Genomic DNA, 18,899 nt, shown 5'->3' on the forward strand with positions numbered 1-18,899 from the left:
CAACACCCACTTCCTAATCCCACCCATATCAACCATCACTCAATCCTCCATTCCCTCATTTATATTAGAGTCTTACCTGCTCCTCTGTAAACATACAACTCTCTTGCACCTGTAAATTACTCAGCCACAACATACCTACTCTTAACAGCCCTATCCCACCATGCATTCAAAACCCTCATCCTTCTCTATTTTGCTATTACTTCTTCTCAACATATCCTACATCTACTACCTCACCCAGCCCATTAACACTAACCCCGCACAATCCTTCCATATAACCAACCATTTAACCTCACCACTCTTATACCCACGTATCCCAATATCTTCCTGCCTGTATCTTATAAAAAAAATCTACTCTTTCCATATAAACGTATTACTCCTCATAAATATTCTACCCCCTCAGTAACTAACAAATCCCTCACAATTATAATAAAGCTCAACCTATATTCTAAGCAGTCCAAGTACCTCTGCAACCTAATCCTACATCTAACTACCATTCTATTATATGGAGATATTCACCATAACCCAGGCCCTCCCAGCACCCTCGCTATAGACAAGTCCATACTACTTACATCTTTAAACTCCCAAAGTACAGCTAACAAAATCCCAAACCTCCATGCCTGGCTTACACATAATAAACCTGACATCCTGTCCATCTCTGAAACTTGGTCAAAACCCCATATAAAAGATTCCAAAATAATACCATCCAACTATTCTATCATTAGAAAAGACAGAACTCACAAAAAAGGTGGAGGAGTAGCCCTCCTATACTCATCCTCCTTGTCAGTTACTTCCTATAACAAACCTACTCCCCACTTCAATAATGCTGAATTACTCCTAGCACTACTTCAAGTTAACAAATGCAAGCACATATGTATAGCTTCCCTTTACATCCCCCCTGGTGACAATATTTCTACACTCGAGGACATCCTCTCCTGGCTTTCTACCAACATTAGCAATGAAACAATCATTTTGGGAGGCATGAATATCAATTGGTCCTCCATTCAGTCTCCCACAAACCCACTTAACATCAACCTATATAATTTCTCACAGCTAATCAACTCCATAAACTGCCCCTCAAAAAACCTCTCCAGTAGTAGAACCCTAGACTGGATTTTAGTCTCTCACCCCCATTTTTTCTCTGACAGTGGCACCCTTCCTGATTCCCTTAGTGACCACTTACTCACATTCACACATCGACTTCCTTCACCCTTACACATTACTCACAATTATATTACTACTCGCTACCAAAAAACTTCAATCCCATTACCTTTTCTAACTCTCTAAAAGCGATAAACTGGAACACTCTAAAAACTCTACCTCTAGAAAATTCAGTTGCCCACTTCAACTCAACTTTCTTAAACCTCCTAGACCACCATGCTCCCATAAGGACAAACAAACAAAAATCAAAACTGCCCCTTGGCTAACCAAAAACACATTAGCAACCATGCACCACAGAGATAAAGCTTGGGCACATTACCAGAAAAATAGGACACCCCCACCCATAATGAATACAAAACACTTAGAAACAAAGTAAAAAAGCTCATCACTGATCAACAGAATTACTTCTCCATACTCCAAAACAACAATAAAACAAACCCTCAAAAATTCTGGAAAGGAATCTCCACCCTCCTTAATCCCAGCAAAACAGATAACCCCAGCCCAGACCCCAATGCTCCTGCCATAGATTTGGCTACACAATTTAACTCTTTTTTCATTGATTCTATTTCCAAACTAACCTCATCATTCTCTAACATCACCACACCCTCCACTTCACTCCCATCCTCCTCTACTAACACTACACCCCCACTTCTGCTTCTCCTCTCATTTCTTCTCCATCACCACCACCCTCAAATACCCCCTCTTCCCACTCTCCACCTTTCTCATTAAAACCTATACCCACATCTACCATAAAAAAACTCCTTCAGAAACTAAAGCCATGCTCTAATGCCCCCGATAACATTCCTTCATACTTTCTTAGCATAGCTGCCAAAGCCATTGCCTACCCCATCAGCATTCTAATCAACCACTCTATCCAAGAAAGCATAGTACCCCAAATTTGGAAAAAGGCTTTTATCATACCTTTACATAAAGGTGGAAACAATAACAATATTACTAATTTCTGTCCCACCACTATCCTGTCTCCCATCTCTAAACTCCTAGAAAAGTGTATCCATCTACAACTCCTACTACATCTCTTAGAGTGACAATCACCTACTAACTCCCACACAACATGGTTTTAGACCCAGTCACAGCACTATGACAGCCCTTCTCTCCTTCCTGAAAACTGTGAATAAAGCCCGGGACTCCGGCCACATTGTTTCTACCCTCCTACTTGACCTCTCTAAGGCCTTTGACACTATCTCTCACAATCTACTTCTAACTAAACTCTCTAAGCTTAACCTATCACCTTCCTCTCTGAACTGGTTCTCCAGCTACTTATCCAATAGATATCAAGCAGTAAAATGGAAAAGGGCCACCTCCTCATTCCTTAACACCCCAACTGGAGTTCCCCAGGGATCCATACTGGGTCCCCTCCTCTTCAATATATTTATAAACGACTTCCGCGACTCAATCCCTTTCTCAAATATCATCCAATACACAGATGATTCAACTATTATCTGTTCTGCCACCTCCATCCCTAAACTCCTAAAGCTTACACAAGATACATTCTCAACCACTGAACAATGGATGAAAAAAAATCACCTAGCACTCAAAGCCTCTAAAACCAAATTAATTGTATTTACTCCCTCTAAAGTCACCTCTTTCAATACAAACACATTCTCTATCACTAGCCATAACAACACATCTCTTGAATTGGTATCAGAGGCCAAATTACTAGGGGTCCAAATTGACAGTCAGCTTAAATTCAACTCCCACCTTCAACTAAATATAAATAAAACACCAAAAACTTGTCATGCTCTACCGACAAAATCGTTATCTCACACCCTCCACTAAAATCCCTCTCTCTACCACATTTATTATCCCCTCCCTCCTCTATGGAGCCCCACTCCTAACTAGCCTACAATCTTCTCTTAAAACACAACTTTCCTCTTGCTACAACAAAATTGCCAAGTTCGCTACCAGCCATAAGTCCTCCTCCCACCACTGTACATCTCTCCACAAACTAAAATGGCTAGAACTATCCAATCATCTCACCTACACTCAACTTACTCTTGCACACAAGCTCATTTTCAACCCCTCCCTCTGTCCCTCCCTTTCCTTTGCCTTTAAAATGCATCTACCTGAGAGAGTACTAAGGTCTAGCAACCAAAACCTAATAGAATTGTATAAACCAACTCGTCCCCCAGGTAAAAATCTCCTATCCTATGGACTAGCATGTCTCTGGAACTCTCTACCACCATCCATTCATACCACCTCTAACCATTTTTTATTCAAAAAATGTCTTCACTCACATCTAATATCCCAGTGGGAGTGCTCCTGCTCCCACCCCACATAATTTCTTCCCCTCTTTATACTGGCAATTTCCATTTTAAATTTTCTCCTAACTCATACATCCTGCTCTTGTATATACTAAGCTATTTACAAAGAATGTATTAGAATGCACCTCTTAAGTGCAAGCTTCCTTAAGATGTAATGGCTTCTCAGTATTTATACTGTAATGTTCTTTTTTAACTAGTCTGTAGCATCTGTAATGTTTTTCACTAGTCTGTACCATTTGTAATGTTTTTTCTCTAGTCTGTAATATTTCTAATGATTGTAACCTAAAACCTTATTGTAACCTTGCTTGTTTTGGAGCTTTTTTCCCCAGGACTCCATTGAAAACAGGTTCATCTTGGCCCAATGGATTATCCTGGTAAACTGCAAATAAATAAAAATAAAATAAATAAATGTAATCCCTTTGGAGACTCATTCAGTCAAGTTCTAAACAGAATTGAGAAGTCAGAGGCAAAAACACTGGAAACGGAAATAAGGATTGACAACATTCAAAAAAGTGCAGACACTAACCTCAAATTAATTCAATACATGTAATCAAAAATAACAGACCTTAAAGCCCGTTCACTCAGAAATAATATAATTATTCGAGGAGTACCTGAGTCAGTCACACATAACTTAATAAAAACTATCAAGCAAATATTGAACATCTTACTAGATGACTCTGTTGAAAAGCAGTATTTAACAATAGAGAGAGCCCATTATGCATTATGAAAAGCTCAAGCTCCAAATGAAACAAGACCGATTTATGTTAAAATTCTAAACTACCAGGATGTCTCAAACATCTTGCAAAATGCAAAAAAAAAAAGGTTTTCTCACCTAGAATGGCAAACAGATCTCCTTTGCACAGATTCTTCCCCTTCAGGTAAGGCAGGCAAGACAAGCTCTCTTTCCATTTTGCTGCTTCCTGATAAACAGAAAGATAAAATTCCAAATTAAATATCCAGACACATTAGTGTTCTTCCATAAAGAAACAAAATACTTGATTGCATCTAACAAAGAGGGAAAAGAAATATTCCTAGATATTTTTAAGGCAATACCGGCCTTGTAATTGACTCGTGAATGAAAACGGACATTGAATCTAATGTACCCGATTCCATGTCCCCCCCCCCTAGGGGGAGAACATAATTGAGGCACGGTTATTTCAGGGCTTTGAATTTCCCAGACACAGGTCTGAGACTAGAAGAGAAGTGTAGAGGGGACTTTGTTGAACGGAAATGACATTTCATAATTTTCCAGCCGAGCAGGTTAAGAAGATACCAATTTTTGCTATGAGTGTCTTCTAAGCCCTTCCCCAAGTAAGTTAGTATATTCCAGACAAAGCAAGCATGGGGGTTGTGCAAGAATGTTTAAACACATATCACTAGCAAATCACTGGAAAAATGGTAGTTCAGGGATTTTACTATATATTACTGTAGATTTCATTTCTTGAACATGCCAAGTATCGACATAAGATTAAAAAATAAAAAGGTACTGTGGCATAGAGAATTCTCTGGCCTTAATTATAACTAACAAATGTATTAAACAAGTGTGTCTTCCTGCTGTATAATGTATAAATTGCATGCAAAGCTTAGAAAGGCTAAAACCTATGATCGGACAGTTGAACAGTTATAAAACAAGCAGCAGAGAAGTGAAACTGCAGGTTTGTTTACTTTATGCTAATAATGATCTAGTTATACATTGGTTACTTAGCCAGTTGCAGATACTAGTAAACACTTTAAACTGTGGCATACATACTAACGTGTAAGGGCTGAGTGTAAACAGCTGGTATTTTAAAGTTATGAAACTGTTCTTTACTTGTTACATACATGTTTTTCAGAATGCCTTGTACTATGCAATACAGCTTAACCTTATCTTGCCTTTCCAGTTCAGTATAAATGTTGGTAAAGTATTATAATATTAGTGATAATAACATTTAATCACTACAGTGTTAATGAGTGTACATTTATATAGTGGTCATTAGTTCTTGTTATTATCCTTCAGCTATGAAGCCATTGCCCTGCCTAAGAAAAACTGGAGAATATATTAATATGAAAAACGAATCAAAACAAAAGATTTCAGCATGAACAAGAAGGAGTAATGCCCAGTAAATACAGGAGCTTACACATTTGAAAGTCTTTCAGGAAGAACTCCTACCAAGGTGTTACACAACTAAAACATAGTGATATTTAAAAAACTGTAAAAGTTAATTTTGATGTTTGATGTTACTTGTCAACTAGTTCTAAGAACAAACACTGTTAAACTTTAAATCTGTGGCACACTACATATGATAAGCTGTACAAACAATATTTTTATAAGTCCCCCTGGCTTGGTTAAATGCCTATCAGACATCCTTACGAACATTATTACTGACTAAGAGACAAAAAGCTCAACAATAATAAGAAATTAAAAGGCGTGCAGCAGATTGACGGATATTGCAACCTGACAGTAAAAAGTACTGTGCTGTGGACAATATAAAGTAATAATAATGTTTTACTGTTCATAATTAACTTGTTCATCAAACTAAGATTACCTTAGTAATATACTGTAAAAAGGTTGGAGTTTTTATTCAAGTTTGCCATTCCTAATACTAAATGTTCTATACTAAAACAAAGCTAATGTTGTATTGTTAACTAAGCGATTTTCTATCCTTGCATATTCATTTTACACTACTTTGTCACCCATGTTTTCTGGGACATAAAAATGTTACTAGGTTGGAAGAGGTTGGGAATAGATGGTAGGTGTTAAAAAGGGAACTAGTATGTTAGGCTTTTTCTGTATAGTTTTTGTTTTTATTAAGGGGAAATCCAGCTCTGGAATATCCCACTTAAGAGGTACTTACTTTAAATCTCTTGAACAAACCCAGCTAGATAACCCAACTTTTGTCATTTTTCCCCTTCCTTATTGGTCCAGAGGGGTAATGGGTATGAACTGGGGATGGGCAAGAAGGGGTATGTGTCATTCAGCTAAATCTCGACATAAGCTTCTTATCATAACATTTATAATTCATATTATATATTACCAACATCCAATGTTAATACATATATTAGGGAAAAACGTGGGAGATTGAATCATGGAATTTAATGGGGATTCAGTCAAAAGATAAAAGAAACCTGCTTTTACACCTTATGTATAAGTCTAATGCAAATATAATATTAATTCAAGAATCCCATTTGACAAATGAGCAGTGGATAAAGATCCGGGAGAAAAAATGGATCAAACAGGTTATAGCATCTGGTGAAAAAACTAATAGTGCAGGGGTGGCTACAATAGTTAGAAAATCGTTCCAGGCTAATAAAGTGTGACTCTGACAAAGATGGAAGATGGTGCTATATAGTGTGCAGAATCCCTGGTATAATGAAACCTATTTTAATCCTAAACATCTATGCCCCCTGCAGTAATCAGCAGCACTTTTTGGGTCCCTCTACAACATTTTAGTTGCATTTAAGAACCACTATTTAATCATAGGAGGGGACTAGAATGCTTATCAAGATCCCACATCTGATAGATCAAGCCCCAATAAATCATATAATAAACAAGCTACTGTTGCGCTTGCGGAGCTTAAACAGGACTTCAAACTTTTTGATCCCTTCAAGCATAAAAATAAAGATCACATAAAAGAAAAAGTTACCTTCTACTCACAATGCCACAAAATGTGGTCTATAATTGAGTTCTTCCTATTTTTGAATATATTTTTAAATAAGAGTATAGAATGCGATATTAACACTAGATTTTTCTCTGACTATTCAAAAGTTTCATTAAATATAACCTGGAGTGATATAGAAAATTTGAGTAGAAAAGGTTACAATCGGTCTCTTAATCGTAACCTGCTATTAAAGCAAGATATCATAGAAGGTATCAACATATTCCTAAAAGACTTATTGGATAAAATCTCTTCCTCTCAATACCCAGTGGACATTGAATGGGCCACCACCAAATCTCAAATAAGGGGCATCCTTATTAGTAAAGCTGTACATTATAAAAACAAATCACAGAGAAGAGAGAGGAAACACTAATAAAAGAAAACACACACAAATTAGAATTAGAATTGCAGAAATGCTTTAGTAAAGGAACTGAGAAACAGCTACTTAAATCCCAAAGAGACCTTTACTTATTGAAGGCCAAAAGCCTTTCATTTCATAAAACAATAACCCTGGCCAAATACGCTAAGGGAACACAAATATCATCTGGAGTACTAGCTGGATTAATTTCCCTTCAAAAATCTACACCTACGATAACTGAAATTAACTATTTAGATTGGACATACTGTAGTAACACTGAAATTCTAAACCTATTTGAACAAATCTGTTCACAGATTTATGGAGAGCAAACTCTTCCAACTTCAGAACAAGATAAAACATTGTTTCTACAGAATTTATCTTTTCCATAACTAGATCCTAATTAACAGAAAATACTAACACTGAAAGAATACTCTCTTCTATTTAGTATACACTCTTTTCAAACTATGGCTAGCATGATTATTAGCTTGAATAAAAGCTGCAAGAATAATATGAAATATAAGGGGTTAATTTAGAAATAGTATAAAATGCTGAAAAATAAGAAGTAGTAAGTGTGCTGTCATAGCTTAGTTAGATTTTGGCATCCATGTAAAGGAGTATGTTATTGAGAAACAAAGTCTGTAAAAATAACTGCGCAGATGGCAGCTGAAAGGACATCAACAAAGTTAAGAGATGTAACATCAAGCAAGATAAAGTTGGAACATCAGATAGTGCTGGAACACCACATTTCAGATAATGCAAGACTGAGTTTCCATGGATCATCAAACTACAAAGGACCAAGGACAAAGGAACAAAGAAAAACTATTATACAAAGAAAGAACTGTTTTACATCAGACTTTGAGAAAAATGCCAGACCTGCTGGTATAAATGTAACTGTGCATAAACAAGCTTTGGGTATTTGCCATAGAGAGCTGACAGCATCTGTGTTACATGCTTGTAGATCTGAAAAGAAAAATGTGAAAGTAAAGTCTATTGATTGAAACAGTTATCTTTGGGTATTTATTGTACACAGTACAATACAGTAATAAGACTAGTTGATCACAATAAGTAATTAAATATACTTTGGTATGCTTGCATGTAAATGCAAGTAACAGAAGATAACAAACAGAAAGATGTGCATAGAATTCTTCACAGACCCTATTCCACATCAGAAAATCATTAATACAATAAAGAACTTAAAATCTCATAAAGCACCTTGGACCAGACGGTTTTACATCAGAGTTTTACAAAAGTTTTACTCTGCTAATTGCTAGAATATTGCAACATCTGTTTAATTACATTATAAATAACAAGATTAATGATATTCACCTTAATGCTTCAAAAACAATTTTCATACTAAAAGAACAGACAGACTCTAGAGACCCTAAGCGCTATAGACCCATATCTCTAATAAATATTGATGTAAAAAATTTCACATTTATCCTTGCTAGTGGACTCAAAAAAATCCTAACATATTTCATTTCACCTGAACAATCTGGATTTACCCCTCAAAGACAAATCTGTGACAATACCTTTACTCTTGAACCCCTAATAATGTTCGCAAATCAATTGAAATTTCAATTTTCATGATTGTTGTTGATGCATATAAGGCATTTGATAGACTAAATTTAAGCTTCTTGCTATCAGTATTACCCTATTTTGGTTTACCTTCTAACTTCATTCAAACGATTAAAATACTATACAACAAATCCTATACAAATTATATATAAATAAAAACCTTTCCAATAGAATTATGATTAAAAATGGAACAAGACAAGGCTGCCCTTTGTCCTCATTTCTTTTCAACCTATATCTAGAACCACTTTTCCTTCTTATTAAAAAGCATATCTATCACAATCCTCCAATACTCCTTAATAGTAAGTATTCCTGGCAGCTTTTGACAATGAGTTAAATCTATATTTTTCTTACCCAAGCTCAGATATATCTAAACTACTGAAGGCCATTGATACTTTCTCAAAGATATCTAATTACAAATTTAATTTAAACAAAACTGCTATATTCCCTTTAAGCCCTCCTAAATTAATGTTATTATAACCACACTTAGACACAATCAAAATAAAACAATCTATTAAGTACCTTGGGATTACCTTTTATCAAAATAAAAAGGAATTTTATCAAAATAACATCTTGAGTAAATGGCAAACTATAGTACAGGATTGTAACAGATGGAATAACGTAAAACTACCCTTTCTATCTAAGGTTTCTATAATCAAGATGACTATATTACCTAGATTATTATATATTTTCATGACCTCCAAAGTGATAGTATACAACAAATTCTTTAAAAAACTACACACATTTTTAGTTAATTTCATATGGTCCCCTAAATCTGTAAGAATATTATACCATAAACTAATCCAACCGAAACTAAATGAGGGACTTAATCTTCCGGATTTCAAACTGTATTTTGATATTATTAACAGTAGTAGGATAATAGAAATTGCAGAACATAACCAAATAAATCACACTTGGACACCTATATGGATAATACTATATTATAAATATATGAAAATCACTCCATTTTAATCCCAATGCACTTCCTTTTCTTTATAAAAAAGAATTTTTAACTTTCAAGATCATTGACCAAATAAAATACTTTATCACTAATTGACAAAAACTCTTAGTAGCTTTAAATTTATCAGCAGCCCTGGAAACTTCACAACCCTTGCATCTTAATCCAAATCTGAGACTCAGTAACTTAATGCTTAATCTAAATAATTTCCATTTGTTAAAGGATAAATGAATTATGGACTTCTTCCTCTTTCGTGATTGTTCTATCACAGAAATGAGAACTCATCTTAAGCTACCTAAAACCTATACAATTATTCTAAGGCAAATCAAAGAGCTATACTTTCAATACCACTATAAGAGTGATATAACAATTGGGAACATAGAGAAATGTGAGTCCCTGAGGAAGCTTATGTTATCTAGAGAAAAAATGATACTGAATACATACAGGTTGATAATTGCAATTGAATATCAAAATGATACACTCTTTTCTAACTAGTGGCTTAAAATGAACCCCTTGATCTTGGAGCAACAGATAAAAGAATAAATTAAAATAACTTCCAAGATACTCCCCCGAAAAAATGATGTACACTCAACTTATGATCATTAATAATGCCTATTTTATCCCCGTGGTTCTACATAAAGTTGGCAGATCCATTTCACCAGACTGTCCTTATTGTGAGTTCCAAAAAGTGGACTTAATCCATCTTTTTTGGAGTTGAAAATGTGTATATAAATTATATAATTCCCTAATGATTTAACTCCAAAAGATGGAATATGAAAAAACAATGTTGACATGGGAATTTACATTACTTTATAATCCCTCCCATGGATATATCACCATATCAAATTTGTATTCTTATTATCCTCTTCCTTCTAATGAAGCTTTATATTGCATCTAAATGGATGGATAGAATTGCAATTTCATGGGGAGATTTTAAACAAATAGTTACCAAACACCTTTTGGCATTTAAAGTGGTTATTTACAATAATAAAAAAAAGATCAAGTCTACTGGAATTTGGAAAAATTTATTTAGCATTATATCTTCCCAGTAACCATTAGTATTTATTTCCCTTGCACAGTCTGTTTTATATTGAATTTTCAATCTGCCCATTTTCTAGCATGAGTGATTTATTTATTATCTATATTATTAAATACATGGCTTAAATAGCTGAATGGCACAGATGTAAATAAGTGTATTATAGTTTTATGCATGTTTGGTATAGTTCTACTCACATATTATGTCTGTAATCTTTCTTTTGTGAACTTGGCGCCTAGTAATATAAAATCAAATAAAGTTTTTTTTAAAAAAAAGATATGTACAAAACATACAGCAGACATCCTGCAAAAGGGCCTCACTGAGACCAATAACTGGTGTCGGAACCATGGCCTTACGCTTAACACCAAAAAATACATTATCATTCCCTTTGGAAAAACTCAGTTCCCACTAATTACCATGTCAATGCGAGTCCACTGAACATTGGCCACCTAGGTCTACAGCAACCTCACCTTAGACCACCACATTGCCACTGTGGTCAGAATTTCCTTCTATGTGGCATATCTCATAACCAAAGATTTCACATCCAAGAAGAAAGAGGTCATCATCCCTCTCTACTCATCCCTCATTAGACCAGTCATCGAATATAATGCCCCATTTGGCATGTACCTGACCAGACACCTTCAACAGCTGGAGAGGCCACAAAAGTAACTCACAAAAAGGATCCTAGGCCTTAAACACATGTCCTACATGGACAGATCAAGAAACTTCAGCTGTTGCAGTCTCATATCGTCTACTGAGAGGTGATCTCTGCTTGACTTATAAAGCCATATGTAACCCAGCCCTCCTTGAAATGCTACACCTGAAGATTATCTGTAGACTAGAATCATTAAAACAGTAGGACCATGCTTCACTAAGTACACAAATATGAATTTGTTTGAGCGGCAGAAAGGCTCTGAGCTCTGGCATTTTATTGTCCACACTTCTAGTATTAAGTAATACCATCTTAAAGATGACCAGACTGAGTTTTGTTTGGTTTGGCATGTCCAAAAGTTGGGCATTGCCTAAAAGAAGCTAGCACTATAGGAACAGCAACTATTTTATCCAGTATGGAAAAGTCTTAAGGGGTGGCAAGCCATCCCTGACATAGAAGATAGGCCTGTTAGTCATTGCGTCCCATATTGTCACTGACTGGTCGACAATGAAATGACACCAGTTAGCCAGCCAATAGTTGAAGCTAATTACCTTGCACTTGAAGTCAGGCATCATTCTCAGACATGGTAAAAAACTGCTAAAATCTATAGTCTTACATGCCTTAGATGCACGTGTAGAGAAGTTTGTCATATTTTCTGCATTTCCCTTAGTTTAGAATACCTAAGATCATGTACACCCACACTGGTAACAATAAGGACATAATGGACATTAGGGCAGTCGAGAGTTCTAAGGGCCCTACTGTTGCAAAGCCTGCCACCAGAGAGACAGCTTCTGTTACATTTTCCTTGTACAAACATTTAGAGATGTGGAACTGTGAGTAACTAACTTTTCAAAACTAGGAAAGCGAATTAAATTATTTTAATTATTTCAATTCTACTTAAATATTTGCGTCCACTTATAGTAACCTGTGTTGTGATACTACTTTGTACTTTTTTACTCTGTTGCATGCGATTGCATTTTTTAATTTTTACCCGGACCTCAGTCTTATATTTTAATTAGCATTTAGGAAAAATTGTGTTTTATTTCCACAGGCAGAATTAAAACCTTACTGATCCAAAGTCTTGTAGTTTAATTCACGGATGTGGCACAATTCATACTACCAGCCTTAATCAATTATTTCTGTATTTTTTCCATGGTACAGCATGTTTAACATCTCTTAAATACGCGCATACATATTTTTAATTTTCAAAACACCTATTTTAAATATACATAGAGGTACATATTGTTAATTTTACTATTGTAATTCCTGATACGGCTTTTAACTGCTTTTCTGTAAGTTATAAAAACTTGCTCATTTAGCCTCTAATTTTTAAACAATTTTTAAACTACATGTTAAGTTAAATTATATTTTAATTGATATGTTGAATCTACCTCTTGCATATTATATGTACATATGTGAATGGCTTGATTGATAGGACTTATAGGGGCACGACAGAACCCTTTGTTGAATTGTTCTAACTTGTAAGACAGTTATGAATGAATGGACTGGCTTCTACATGCACAATGCAATGTCCTAGCTTGTGAAGGTTGCCCTATTACAAGACTAATGACTGGTTGAGGGTAGATGACGTAAGAAAAGTATCTCTAATACTTAAACTGGTTTTATTATTGTAATTCCGGATATGGCTTTTAACTACTTATTTAAGCTATAAAGACTCACTCATTCAGTCTCTACTTTTAAACTATTTTTAAAACTATATTATGTTAAATTATATTTTAAATTACAGTTTGAATTATGTTTGGATCTTTTTTTCTATACATGTACAGCTGTTAATGGCATAGTTGTTTATAGGATGTAAGACTTGACAAGTATGACAGAATCCTTTGTCATATTGTTCTAACTTGAAAGATATTTATGAATGAATGGACTGGCTCGTACTAGCATTAACATAATGTCATAGCTTGTGAGAGCTTGCCTACTATTAGATTAATGCCTGGTTGAGTGCTAGCTGTTTAGTATCTCTGATACACAAACTAGTTCTAAATTGTCCATTGTGTTAAATCACATATTAAACTATATGTTAAACTACTTCTTGGATTCTCCCTTTGCAGATTACACACACTACTGTCATCTATTTGATTGATCACAGTATTTTGATGAAGTATGGGCATGACAGACCTTTTGGCATTTTTTATCTTTTAACTTCGAAGATACTTATGAATGAATGGACTGGATGGTATTTGTACAGACTTAATGCCATAGATGGTGGGGGATTGCCTATCTAAAGACTAATGATTGAATGAGGGATAGCTGACCTTATGACCAACTCCTAGGATATTCAAACTAATTTTAAAATGTTTAATTATATCTGATAAAGTTTTTAACGCAAAAATGAAAGTGATTAGGTTTGTATACCATATTTCTTTCTAAATAAGACCTAACCAGAGAGTAAGGCCTAGCATGGTTTTTCCAGGGTGTTCAAGATATAAGCCCTACACCAAAAATAAGTCCCAGTTCTGATTCTTACTGCAACCTAATCATCACTCACACTTGATGGTTGAGATCCTTGGCCCATAAACCCACGCAGGTGAACTTTTATAGGTCAAAGTACAGACAACGCATGGGAAGCGCTTGCTCATGGTAACGAGCAGCTGTGGTAGTGTCTTCTCTTCATAACCCACATCATTTTGTGTTGCCAATTCAGTCATGTAAGTCTTCAATTAACCCCGCCTCCAGACAAGATGAATGCAAAAAGAAAGAGCTATTCCGTCACATACAAGAAAGGAATCGTGGAGGACTCCTGTGGAATGAACCTGACAGCTTTCTGTAAAGAGATGAATTTAGATCTCCAAATGGTCCAAAAATGGTGAGCAGCTTACGTTAACCTCAGTCAACAGGCCGATGAGGGAAACACTAAGAATTGTAACTGTGGATCAGGTCGGCAACCATTATTTCCTGAGCTTGAAGACATCCTCTCCGAGTAGATTGCTACCAGGAGAGCAAAGGCTTTGGTTGTGCGCAGGGCTGATATTCAAACATTTGCCCTTGCAATAGCACCACAGTTAGAAATATCCCCAGAAGAATTCAAAGCATCACAACATTGGCTGGATGGCTTCCTTCAGCGATATGAACTGTCTTTAAGAAGATCAACAACACTGTTCAAGCTGGAAAATACTGAAGTTATTAAACGTGCACTTGTGTTCAAATCCTTTGTTGATGGCATTGACTTTTCTAAATACCAACTCTCCAACATGATTGCTATGGATGAAACTGCAGTTTTTATGGGCCAAGAATCTCAAACAACAATTGATCAGAGGGGTGCCTCGTCAATCTACATTCCCTCCACTGATTACGAGAGTGTATGTGTTACCTGTATTTTGGCAATTCATCTAGATGGAAAGAAAACCCTACCTCTAATCATTAGTAAGGGCAAGAAAGATAAGACTGAATGTGTTTCAGGCATTTACATTCTTGAAAGCAAAAAAGCCTGGTGCACACGAGCAGTTATAAAGAAATGGGTCAATGTAATGCTGCCACTTGTTTTGCAAGGTGGTGAAAGAGGTCTGCTAGTCTGGGATTCAGCCAGCACTCACCGTGCTAAAGAAACGAAGAAATTCCTAGCATGGAGGAGAATAGATCAAATAATGATTCCCGCAGAAATGACTCCCTATCTCCAGACTCTTGATATTGCAATAAGCAAGCCATTCAAGGACCATCTGCGCATGGAGCTCAATGACTACAATGAAAATAGAATGGAGAGAAATCAGCATGGAAACTTTGTGAAGCCTAGCCTGCAAGAGGTCGTGACTTGGGTGAAAAATGAATGGGATAAAATCACTGACAGCTGTGTTGCCAATGTACTATGAGCAGGCTATTTGGACAAGCAATGCTCATTTAGGGAGAGCTCAATTGCTAGGCATGAGAGACTGGGGCCAATGGTGCTACAGGAAATGGAGTTGCAAGAAATTCAGGCAAAAATTCAGAGGTTGGACACTTATGACAATGTCCCAGAAAAAGATGACAGGACTGTATTTGAATAACTGTGAAAGCCAAGGTGCAGATATTCTGGAGTTGAAATGTTTGTTGCACTGTCAACCCATTATTAGAACTGTTGTCCAATAATAGAAAAGTACAAAATAAATGTCAATTTGTGTACATGAATAAATGTTGATTTTTGTACATGAAGAAATATCGATTTGTGTTCATTGATTAATGTCAATTTTTGTACATGAATAACTGAATAAAGGTAGATTGTTGTACGGTGCGGGTAAATAAGGCATCCCCTAATAATAAGCCCTAATATGCATTTCACCAGGAGAAAGAATATAAGACCAGGTCTTATTTTTGAGGAAATACGGTATTTGGTTTGTTTTAAGTATTGGATTAATTAAAGTTTATCTGGTATAGTCTCCTGTGACAGAGTTCGAATTTTGAAGTTTCACATTTGATAGAATATCACACTCAAGCATTGTTAACAAACTTACAGAACCAGGTATAAATCCTTTTATAATACACTGGCTATATAACTGGCTCATTGATAGGACCCAGGAGGTTAGAATCAGTGATGCCACCTCCACATAGAAAAGTGGCCAGTGGAGTTCCCCAGGGTTCTGTGCTGGGCCCACTCCTCTTTGGCATCTACTTCTTAGGTGTTAAAGCCAATGTCAAAGGCCTCTGGCTAACCAAGTTCACAGATGATTCCAAACTGGGGGCATTCATTAAATCACCCCAAGATGAGAGCACCCTACATGAAGGTCTAAAAGAAAAAAAGGCTTGGTGCCAAAGCCATGGCCTAAAATTCAATACCAAGAAATGCATTATAGGACTTTTGGGAAGGTTTGGTAGCCTGGGTAACTATGTCATTAATAAAACAACCTTAAAAGTTGAATTACTAGCCATGGATCTAGGAACTCATGCAGATAGTAACCTAGCCTTTGACCAGCATGTGCCCAAAGTAGTAAGAAAATTCTGCTACGTAGCTCAACTTATAAGCAAGGGTATGGCATCTAGGGTCAGAGAGGTCACTGTATCACTATACTTAGCCCTCATTAGGCCCATCATAGAGTATAATGCCCACTTCAGTATGTACCTGACTAGACGCATGAAACAACTGGAACATCCACAAAGGTTCCTTATAGAAAGAATACAAGGAGTAGGCACAATGTCCTACGCTGATTGCCTCAAAGCCCTATCTCTTTACTCTGCATCATACAGATGTCTGTAAGGTGATCTTTGCCTGGCATAAAAGGTATCCCTTGACCCTATTTTGATGAAACTTTTGCACATCCACAAAACAAACCACATCAGAACTACTAGATTAAAAGATCTAAATTTTACTTGCAACATAAAAAGGACATGATTATAGTGCAGGAAGCTTCTACAAAGCTCTAATTGATATATCATCTTATCTTCTGTCTTTTTCAAGATTGGCTAGTATCTAATACCCTAGACATCTTACCACATTATTATAGGTTCATACTAGTCTAACTGCCTTTGCGAGCCATTTTAAGCTTAGCCAATTATACCTTGCGAGACTCAAACCCTGCACCTTGTGTTTGTAAGGCAAACACCTTAACCATTAATTCACCCTCCCAACCCTAAACAGCCTCTGCTATGGTCAGACCGAAGACCCTACCCACCATAAACCACGTGATTTTCCACTAAGCCATGACATTACTATATTTCACTGTGTCACCTGAACTTTCACTTCTAAAAATGCATCACCTCATACAGAAAGCTACAAGGATATTGTTAAGAGAAAAAGTTTAAAACATACTATTATTTGTCTCTTTCTCGCATCTAGCAAAATGAATATGCTATTTGCTGAAGTGTTGGTAAGAAAAGGTCATTGAACCATATTTATTAAAGATGGGCTTTATCTATGATAGATGTCGTTTGCTTATGAACTTGAATAACACCTGTTTTCTATACTTCTGAACACTGAGGCAGGCTCTGGAAGATTCCAGCTACCACTGTGGTTTTTAGGTAAACGTTCTACACTAACTGTGGTTTTGAGGTAAACATTCTACACTAGCTGTGGTTTTGAGGTAAAGCATTCTTTTCTGAGGTAAAGTGTGATCCTAGATGTTTTTCATAGCCAACTGTCAACTGTTAGAAATGTAACAAAAGCTATTTTGGCTAGTAACAGGAAAGTATAAAAGTTGATGTCAGTAACCAAGCTGATCAGATTGAGATCATCTTGGCCAACATGTTGCTGTAATCTGGTTAGCAGTTAATAAAGGAAATTTTTATCACCTGAGGCAGATGTGACTCGCTTGAATTTTTTCTTCTGACATTTTGGTCCTTCGGACCGGAAACCTCTACGAAGATACGGATCAGACTGACAGAGAGACCGAAAAACCTGCACAGGTGAGGGGTTTCTCATCTTAAGATTCCCTCGACGGAAAGCCCTCCGACTGATTTGTTGTTGGAAAGAGGCCAGCTGCTCTCTGATCCCTATCTGAGGGATGGTTTCCGAAGCAACAAGGGGAAACGGAGTCTCATCTGGTTCAGGTAGGATGAAATTACCTTTTTTCCTTTAATTTAATTTAACCTTGTCAACAGGGGTTTTATTTTTAGTTAAGGGTGGGTAGGAATAATTGTTAAGATTATTTTGTTAGGATTACTTGTTATTTTGTTAGGATTACCTGTTATTTTGTTAGGATCCCCATTAAGATAGCCCCATTTTGTAATAAGCCCTGTAAAAATAATTTTGATGCAGTCCAAAAATATACAGTCCTAAAAATAAGAAATGCAGTCCTAAAATATACAGTCCTAAAATAAGAAATCTAGGAAAACATGGGTTCAAGTTGCTGCAAGTGTGAGAGTGATGCCTGTTTAAATGTTGATGCTAAGTATATGAAAAGTTTAAACAAAAATAATGTTATATTTTTGAGAAGTGGAAGTTGAAATATGATTTTGATGGTACACTGAATAAGAATGCCTGTGCAAAATTGGTTGGAGATTTGAAAAAGGATGCAGGAACTAGAACTAAAAGGCAGAGACAATTGGGATTTCCCCAAGCACAAAAATGGTTAGAAGAAGCAAATAAATGAGCTATAAAAGAAAAACAGTGTCAGGAAAAAGAGAAAATAAATCAAAAGGGATCACTGGTGCCAAGTGGAAAAGTAGCTTTATTTTTAGATAAGGAGGATGAGCATACAGTTTGTACAGTACAAAGGCAGGCAACTGCCCCACCGTATGGTGAAATTGCTGCTGCCATACCGGGGGAACCTCCTCAATATCAGTCTGAAGATGTGGGATCTGTGCAGCAGGGTGGGTTATTAG

Source organism: Protopterus annectens, chromosome 5.part1 (assembly GCF_019279795.1).
Source record: "Protopterus annectens isolate FY-2018-M chromosome 5.part1, PAN1.0, whole genome shotgun sequence".
In the NCBI taxonomy this organism is placed as follows: domain Eukaryota; kingdom Metazoa; phylum Chordata; order Ceratodontiformes; family Protopteridae; genus Protopterus; species Protopterus annectens.